Source organism: Pseudonaja textilis, chromosome Z (assembly GCF_049901715.1).
Source record: "Pseudonaja textilis isolate UNSWEBS1 chromosome Z, rPseTex1.2, whole genome shotgun sequence".
In the NCBI taxonomy this organism is placed as follows: domain Eukaryota; kingdom Metazoa; phylum Chordata; class Lepidosauria; order Squamata; family Elapidae; genus Pseudonaja; species Pseudonaja textilis.
The window spans coordinates 38,916,444-38,927,006 of NC_142008.1; positions in this window are offsets into that span (position 1 = coordinate 38,916,444).

The following is a 10,563-nucleotide window of genomic DNA, read 5'->3' on the forward strand; positions in this document are numbered from 1 at the left end:
AAATCATTTTCACATGGTTTCCTAAGTGATTTGAGTTTATCTTGTATTTCAACATGTAGAAAATATTCTTCGATGGATGGAACTATACCAACAAATGCTATACCACACTTGTAATTCCTAGGGTCAATATTGCTACAATTATAGGATGAAAAAAAAATGAAGATTTTTCATGTTCAGTATTTGGTAGCTGAGATATTTTTATCCTTTTTACCTTTAACTCAGGATTAAGGTCTGTTGTCTTGCCAGATTTTGCACCAATTATTTGGTTCCACTGCTCTGCCCACAGTACAGTCCTTTGTGTGATGCCTCAGCTGAAAAACATTTTTCTGGTGGCCAAATCCACCTACAAATGATCACAATTCCACATTAGCCACTTAATAGTTCAAGATCAATGAGATTTTCAAATGGATTTATCTGCCTGTTGAATAAAGCATCTCACAGGTTTTTAAACAGGCAAGTGTACCTCTTGGCTAACATCAGTGTTAACCAATGCGTAGACTAGGCTGAATGGATTTTTGAAAGTTCAAATTCATCTATAAACTAGCACTGTTATATATTATCTAATAATCAACTTGCACTAACAGGATTATTCTCCTAACCCTAAACATGATTTTATTTTGTGGATTTGTCACACACTGGCCATGCCTGGGTTTAGCAAAGGGGGGGAAAGTCACAATATGTCTGACAACAGCATGATGATGCGAGTTTGACACCCCTGTTATAGGGCATTGCATGTCAAAACAACTGGACACAAAGTTTTTTACCTCCATGCCATCACTCTGCTAAACACCTAATTCCCACAGCACTGATTTGTGCCTAAGAATATTTATCTATGTATTAGGGCTGTATTACTATCATCCTCACTTTTCCTGTTACCTTCTCCTAGTGATATCTTATGATTTATCACAATGTTGTTTGTATGTACACTGAGAGTTTATGCATCAGAGACAAATTCCTTGTGTGTCCAATCACACTTGGCCAATAAAGAATATTCTATTCTATTCCATTCCATTCTACTGTCTATTCTATTTATACAGTTGCATTAAAGTGCTGAATTTCACAAATTTGCCCTGGTTACGTAATAAACTTCCTGTTCTTGAAATTGTGTTGACAATGGTTGAAACCATTATCAGAATAAGCTCCAAGACTGAAATTACAAACATTTAGGACAGTCTAAAATTGCATACTGTGTCTAGCTAGCCTCTACGATTTGCATATTAAAGCAGTTGAATCTATTTTCCAGTTGCCTCTCTTTAGACTATTCCCACAATAGCATGGGGATTTCTAGAATTACATAATTTTTTCAGAAGTTTGGAAAATGGTTCCTTGTTCAAGAAGAAGAGAATCTATTTTGAATATTTAAAAGTGAAATCTTGCTATTTATGTCAGAAACAGCTTCAGAATATGATGGGCAAGTTCAGATCTTTCTGTTTTAAATCTAAAAGGGAGAGTTTTTAGTACCTTATTTATAAAAGGGGTGGAGATCCCTATAAGTTAAAGAAGTATTGTTTTTAATCATTCCTTTAAAAAGCAGTATATAATAGAATAGAGATAAAAGACAGCTGTGTTCTCTTACTGTATTCAACAGAAATAGACTCAGATAACTCAACAACCATATTGACATTCATTTTAAAAATCAAAATTCTGTAATGTCAGGTATCTAGTTATTTGAATATCCTAATATTTACAGCTGTCCTATTCTGAAATTGTAGCTATGATGAGAAAAATGAAAAATCCATCAACTGAATGTCTAATTATATTGAGTACCTTGATTTTGTAGAAATGTGTAGTGCCAATAAAACACAAAATGACATTTATTGAAATATTTAACAAAATCTAGAGTAGCCAACGTGTTAGAGTTACCTCTGAAATTTTTAATATCCTGTGTTAGATTCTGAGTTAAACGAATACAATTTGACTCTCTGACATTAGGAGCTGCGGTAGAGATCATCATATTCTATGGCTGTGATAGCTAACCTATGGCACTCGTGCCACAGATGGCATGCAGAGCCATTTGGGAGGGCATGCAAGCCCCAGCCAAACTTATCTTCATTGCGCATGCATGTGCCTCCAAACTGATTTTTGGCCTGTTTCAGTCTTTATTTGCTCTCCCGGGGGCTCGAGGGAAGCCTCTGCAGCCTTCGGAGGCTGAAAAATGGACCTTCTGGAAATACCAAAAGTGCCAAAACCAGAAGTGTTGAAACAGGCACGTTTTTCGGCCTCCAAAGGCTGCAGAGGCTTCCCTCGAGCCCCAGAAGGGTAAAAACGGCCTCAAACGGGCCAAAAAATAAGCTGGGAGGTGCGTGCATACGCAGTGCAGGTAAGGTTGCATTGGGAGGTGGGGCGCATTGCATTGTGGGTGCTGGCACACGTGCTTTTTCAGCACACCACAACAAAAAGGTTCGCCATCACTGTTCTATGGGATTTCTTACAAGCTGCTCATTTAACAATGAGATGTACCTTATGATTTAACAGTCAGTCTTTGAACTTATGCAGCATATACATAGCTACTGAATTAGTCTTACTCCAGATGAGTGTGCATAGAATTAATCAAATTAATTTTAATTATATAGTAGCTTCCGAAGCTCTTTGACTAACTGGCAATTGTTTTGTCTGTTCTTACAGTTGTGCCTAATGATTTGAAAAAACTAATTCATGTAATTATTGAGGGCTAAGTCTCTTAAGGTATGGCTGTTTTTCTTTGTTAGCCATTAAATTTTTTTTTCTATTTTTAAGCACATCTTACAAAATCTACTTTGCATAAATGAAAAAATTATTTCACAACATAGTCATAATAATTGTCTTTTAAATAAATTCCCACACCAGCATTTCTAATTCTGTAAATTACATTTTATTTTTAAAAAGTGTTGAATATTTGACTGATTGAAATTTTTCAATATTGTATTTAGCAATATTAATATATTAATAGCTATTAAGATGAAATATTCTAATTTGAAAGACATTTAAGGTATGACTTGTTCCCTATAAATACACCTTACCAACTTCTTTTAAATGTTTCTTTTAAATATGTATTAATAGGATGACCCTGCACATATATTAATATTTCTATATTTTAAGCTTATATATCCATATATGTTTTTGTTTCAGCAAAAATGTATTAAACCTGGTATGTCTGAAGATTTATTTTCTTTTGTCTTCCTATGTAAGTAAATATAAATTATTGAATAAATATAAATGGCTCTCTTAGGAACAGTTTTGTTTTTCAATGTATAGTACTTGCCAATGCATAGAATTTTGTTAATGCATTATGTCCACAGTACTCCAAAGCTTTATTTTTGCATTAGGTGCAAGCAATCTCTACTAACTGAAGCAAGGGTAATACCCTCAAATGTGCTACTTCGTATACTTGCATACCTACATGGTACAGAATAATAAAAACAAGGACAAACAGGCTGAAAAACAGCTTCTATCCCAGGGCAGTAGCTCTTTTGAATTCTGCTGTATAGTGCAGTGTTGGTGTGGTGTTCGGGGGTTTCCGGTTCAATGTGTGGAGGGTGAAGGATGTGTGCTTGTGCTTATTTTCATGGTCATGGTCATGATGTGCACTGAAGATGGTGTTTGATTTCATTGTAGGAGATGCAATGACAATAAAGTAAACTAAACTACACCTGTGATTCTCTACAGCAACAGAAGAGGGAAATTTCAAGTGACTTAAAAAAAACAAGATGGAGGGCTCACCCCATTTTTTAAAAGCATCATGATACATATAAAAATGGATAGGATTTGATCTCATGATTATGGCCATCATTGCTTTTGTTACTCAATCCCTTATATGGACTCCTAGTGAACAGAAGGCTTTGCAGCAGTCGTGTAATGTTTTGACAATTGTGCAATCAGGAACTTGGGGGAAAAAGCAACGTTACACAATAAAAATGGAAGCTATGACCTAAAAGACATGTAGTGAATTATATTTGACAGTCCAGAGAGGCAAAAGTGTACCATTGTGCCTACCTTGTGTAATCTTCTCCCCTCAAGAAATGAAGTTATTTCCACCATTCTAAATATTCCACAAATTGCTCAAGAGCTGGCTATGCAATTGGGGTCCTAGAGCCTATTGGGCTATTATGATGGCCCTCTTAATTAATCAGTTTAATTAATTAAAATATTGCATTTGAACCACAGTAAAAGCTGATTTGCAGTTCTCAGCATTGGGGGATCAGAAATACGGAAACTGTTATCTATCATTGTATCTTTTATACCAGTATTTTATTTTATATTTTAATTTATTATGTTGTATTTTATGTTATCTATCATTACATCTTTTATATTGTCTGCATCTGATTTAATAAATTTTGAGTTTTAAAATTTAGAAGATTTCCAAGAAAAAATGTAAATTTTCTAGATATTTTAGGTAGAAAACCTTGCTTTTTCAGTGTTATTGAAGAGGTGGAATAGAAATATATATTTATGTTTGTATTTATGCTGCCATTTAGTGCCCTAAATTCATTTTGCTGTTTCAGGAACATACATGCAATATGTATAAGTTGTTTTTTTACTAAATGTACAAATATGATCTAATGAGATTATAATTACACTAGCTCGATACCCGTGCTTCGCTATGAAACTATGTGGTCAGGCTTAGTTTGGGGGGAGGAAAATAAGGGGGAAAAGATTCTGCCATCCATCTGTATTCATCTGGCTAGTGTCCTGTCAGTGTGAGAGAGAGTTGAGGGCTCTTTGGAAACTGAAACAGTATTTGCTGTGTGAGCAAGAAGGAGATAGCAAGGAGCCTGGGCATGGCTTAGTTCAATTATTCTGTACTAAAGCTGCTTGGTGGTATAAAACTGAAATTGAAAATCCTCTCCTCTGCTTGTGTTTGCATTTGGAACAGATTTCTTTTCAGGTAGGTATGGAAGGTAGAATTTCTTAGCATCAAAGCATGTTAATAATATGTGAAATACTAATGCTCTGATGGTCATTTCGAAAAATCCTTTCTTAAAGAGCACCTAGAAGCCAAGAGGAACATGTGGCAAATTTCAAGTTTGTAGGCTTTATGTTCTGGAGATTTTGTGATGATGCGTGAGTGGTATTTTGTTTTTATAGAGAGAAATTTACTTATTGAATATATTTTTAAAAAATTTCTATTTGTTCCTATTTATTTCCATATCTAGAAATATAAGCCAGAGAGAGAACTGTAAAAAAAAACAAGTATATTTTATTAATTTTGACTGTTAGACAAATTGGATAAAAACAAAGACCGGGAATCCATCAAAGTTGATAATAGAACAGAATAATGTCAGGAACCTCAGTAGACAAATTCAGAAAGACAGCACACATCGAAATCTTCCTCTTGGCTACGTCCTGAGCAGAAAAATATTTGCTGTAGAACTCATATACTTTGGCTAAAAGTCATTCTGGTATTTCTTAATTTTAAAAAATGAGAGGAAAAAAGGATAACAATACACAAACATATTATTGTGTTGCATTTATTATTCCAGAAGAAAATAAGTTTGTAGACTTGAACATTTAAAAAATGAAGAGAGCAGCTTATTTTTTCACAGCTCACGATCCAAATTGAAACATTCTGAAAAAATAATACAGAAGTGAAACAAAACCTCTGATATAATGTAATAAATATTTCTTTATTCTATCTGTTATATTTATATCCTGCTTCAATTTCATACAAACAGATTTTATAATTTTTAATTCTGCAAAACTTTATTTTTTAGGTGTTTCCATTCATGTTTTAGACTGTATCATAATAACAACCCAAATGCAGGAGTTGTCTGTGGTTTCAGGGCTAATATAAACTCGGACAAAAACTCAAATTTTCATGATAAAATTCTTCACAAAATTGCAAAAATCTTTGCACAAAACATCTTTTTCTAACCAAACTTTTGTTTTTTGTATGTATGTATGTATTTATTTATTTTTCTGGACTTTGTGTTTGAGGTAGAAAAAAATGAAACTTTGATATTGGGTTTTACTGATTAAATAGATTTGTTGTTATCGAAATGGCTAGTTTATACTATTATATAAAAGTAACAAGATGAGGTTTGATATTATTATTTTATTATACTGCACCAAAGGAAGTTTTCTATTTTCTCCTTTTTCCCACACTTTTTCCTTCCCTTTTCCTTCCCCTATCTTTTCTAATATTTTCTTTGGTATTTCTGTATCTTATAATATCAATGCAAAATATCTTTCTATATGAGGTCATCGTCATCATGTGGCTTTTTGTAAAGTATCTCCATGAAATTGCTTTTAATATATTTTGCAAAACTGCTACAACAAAACTCTGTTTGAATTTCTGCCTGTGAGAGTTGGCTTAAGCCGTGAATTATTACTTTGTGAAATTAAGGAATCTTGGCAAAACCTCCATGCAAATTTAGTTTTAATGTAAAATATCAGAATATCATGTGGTTTACAATGAGATCATTCAATTAACAAAACAGCTTGTCAAAGTTTTGATACATATAGCATAGTCAATATGTCCATATAGCAAAGTCAAGTTTTCAAACACATTTCACAGCAGTATACTGCTGAGAAAACAAGCACAGGTAAAATTTAATATTTTCCTATTTATTCAACCATTTATATTAAAAGATGACAATTACAATTTTCATTCTTTACTCAGTCTGTAGTTTCTGTTTTATGGACCTTGAGACAGAAATCATTTGTAACCATTGTGATTTTAGGTAGAACCTTTTCATTAACCTATTATTAGCCAGGTCCTGATTCTTCCTATCTTTTGTAATTCAATAATAGTCCACTTTAATTTATTTTGGTTAGCAGAGCACTATAAACGTATACTCTGTTTCAGATATTTGCACCTTACATAATATTTGGAAAAAAAATAGACACCTATAACAATCTGTCTTTAATATTCCAAATGAGTATCCATTGTATGTTTGATGCCCCATAAGCTTATTATTGTTCACTTTAAATTGTGGAATTGATTGCGCTACTGTTCAGTAGAATGACATGTCAGTTATATTTGCCATTTACAATGGGGAAATCAGTCCTATCAAACTGTTCATCAATTGCATATTGGTATGTGCTCTTCAGAAGAAAGGAGTGAGTATAAATCATGTACCAATTGAATGGCTTTCTCTTTGATCATCACTACCTGCACACATGGACAAAGTACTTCCAAACACTCATTCAAGAAGTCCTCTTTGAGCTATGGTGAAGAAGTGATTAGAATGCAGTATTGCAGGTTAATTCTGCTGACTGCCAGCTGCCAGCAGTTTGGCAGTTCAATTCTCACCAACTCAAGGTTGACACAGCCTTCCATCCTTCCAAAGGCAGTGAAATAAGCACTCATGTTATTGGGGGCAATATGCTGATACTGTAAACTGGTTAGAGAAGGTTGTGAAGCGGAATATAAGTCTAAGGATTATTGCTATTGTTATCAATACAAAATATAGAATTTTTGTAAATGCTTAAATTTAATCCCCTGGATGTGTATTTTGGAATTCAATATAATAATGTTAGTGAGGAATGCTAATGAGGAATGCAGGGCCTTTACAAAAATACATTAATGTATGTAGATGTTTTTAATTAATATCATAAAATTCTCCTTCCTGCCTTTGATGTAACTTTGACCAAAGTTACTGAAAACATAAAAGAAGAAGGAAACCATCCTGAATATGCAAAAATGGACAAATTGAAACATTTACATTGAATTCTATATTTTATATTGATAACAAAGCAAAGCCTTGAGAGTTAAAGTAAGTTTTCCTCATTTTAAATAAAGATCATGACAATATAGTTTCTGTAATGCTTGCATTTCACTTTACTTCAGTAATAAAATGTCTCAGTACATATATAAAAATATATGCAATTAACATAGACATTCTATAAACTTAACAGAAAGAGCTGGATTTAGTTCATAAGACCTTTCATTCCCAAACAAATCATACTGGATTTAAAAAAAACATTCTATTTTTATTGTAAAAATAATAAAATTGCTAAAAATGTGCAGAAACTAGAATTTATAATGAAGATTCAAGAGAAGTAATCTCGTAAAAGATGGTATTTGAGGATAATTTTGTATGTTAAGAAAATAAAATAGATTTAATAGTCACATTTTAGCATATCTAAACATATGTGCCATCCTTGGTAAGCAGTTCTTTATTGATGAAACTAGCTTTGTTATGAAGACTAATGATTATTGAAAAAGCCAGTTGGATTAATGTCTAGCAAAGTAAGTAGATCCTGGTTCAATCTTGATTCTGGAGAATATCAGTACAAATCATTTTACAACTAATAAGAAAAATAAAATTTCTGATCATCAATAATCTTATTGTTCAGTTGCTAAATTGTGTCTGACTCCTCCCATCCCTATGGACCCCAGCTGGCCAGGCTCCCTCGTGTCCTCCTCTGTCTCATGGTGTTTGCCCAAACCCATGTCCACTGCAACAATGACATTATCTAACCACCTCCCCATCTGTCATCCGCTTCTCTTTTTGTCTTCGATCTTTTCAACATCAGGATCTTTTCCAATGAGTCCCGTCTTCTCATTTGGTAGCCAAAGTATTTGAGCAATGAGTTGGTACATATATAATAATCAAGTATGAACCTTAGTTTCTAATTAGAGTTATTTGTACTAAAATAAATATTGTTTCCAACATAGTTGAGATGTAAGTCTAGTTCTCATGGACCAACAGGGTGATTTTCAAGGGTCTGCTCATTTTATTAATTAACGGAAAGCAATTCTTATCTTATACTGCCAGATCTCTCTGTAATGGAAGGAAATGGCAACTTTCCCAGTGAACTCAGTGGAAATGAGATTAGGTCAATCATTTTCATATATTATGCTTCAAGGAGCTATGGTTTGAAACTCTACATTCTGTGCCAAGTATTTCAAGCGGCTCAGTAGTATAATAACTATAAGCAGAGAATTTTTAAGCAGTACACAGATGAGTCTGGCAATTAATTTTGTATTCTTTTTGCAAGAAAAGTTTGAACATGTGTGTGTCCATGTGTGTGCATGCACATACAATACACATGTATGTGCATGTAAATTCAAGTTATTCACTTCTGTTAGCTGCCTCAACAAGGCACTTCAAAAGTGGTTTACCATTGTCTGTTTCTTAGGGCTGAGAGAATATGACTGACCTAAGATCACCCAATTAATTTTCTGACTAAAGGTGGACCTGAATTCACAGTCACCCAGTTTCTAACCTGGTGCTTAAACCACTACACCAAATTAGCTTTTTATGTATTACCTAAATCTAAAGGCATATGGATTAGAGTGTCAATACACTGTGGAAATACAAATTCTAAGCTTTGTTGTTTTACTGTTTTCTGATCTTTGGGGTAATAGGTGTATTAATACAATAGAATGAAGCCATAATTTGTTAAGGTGTATTTTTAGAACCTTTCTCATTGCTGAACACAAATATAGTGGTCTTTAGTGAAAAATCAAATAGATCAGTGGTTTGCAATAATTTTAACTATCACCATTATAAAATACTAGAAAGCAAGAATAAATATATTTTGATAATTAAAATTTCTCAGTAAAAATATGGCTTCCATTGTATTAATATTCTTTCTGCATCCAGAAAGCTCAAACTGCCTAAGGAGCAGTTCTACAGAGAAATTATTGAGTCTGTCATCTTCATTTCTGTAACTGCCTTGTTATAGATACAGACTTCAGAGGATAATTAGGACTGCAGTAAAAACAATTACTACCAACCTGCCTTCCATTTAAGACCTGTATATGCACAAGTCAAAAAGAGGGCTGTGAAAATATTTACAGAACCCTCAGAACCTGGACATAAACTTTTTCAACTCTACCCCCAAAACGATGCTATAGATCACTGCACACCAGAACAGCTAGACACAAGAACAGTTTTTTCCCAAAGGCCATCACTCTTCTAAACAAATAATTCCCTCAACACTGTCCAACTATTTACTAAGTCTGCAATACTATTACTATTTATCTTTTCATCACTCCTATCATCCATCCCCTCCCACTAGTGACTGTATGACTGTAACTTTGTTGCTTTTATCCTTACTTGACTGTTTCTTAGTAAGATTTTATTGCTTATTTGTACCCTATGACTATATTAAGTGTTGTATCTTATGATTCTTGATAAATGTATCTTTTCTTTTTATGTACACTTTTCTTTTTATGTACACTAGGCCAATAAAGAATTCATTGATTCATTTTGATTCTCATGTCTCAGTACCCTAAACCAGTTTCTGAGCAGGACTGGATGAGAATTAATAAACTGAGAATCCAGACAACTGTCTGATTTATGTGTGCAATTAAATGATATTCATTCAATTAAATAGTATTTAATCTTAAAAGGATTGCACTCTGCTTAACGACCAGTTATATAAATTTGTAGCTGTCTTCAATTTACAATATATATTCTGTTTTAATTGACTGTATGTTACCCAGAGAATTCTTACTAGTGAATGTTACAATAAATTGTGTTTAGGTAAGCAAACTGATAGACAAACATCTTTTCTCCTAACTTTTTCATAAATTCAGAAAATGAATTCCTAGTAGGCTTTAGACATTGCATGGTATTTTGTGACCTATAATTTCTCTTAGTAACTGGCAATAAAATAAAGTAGCTCTGTATT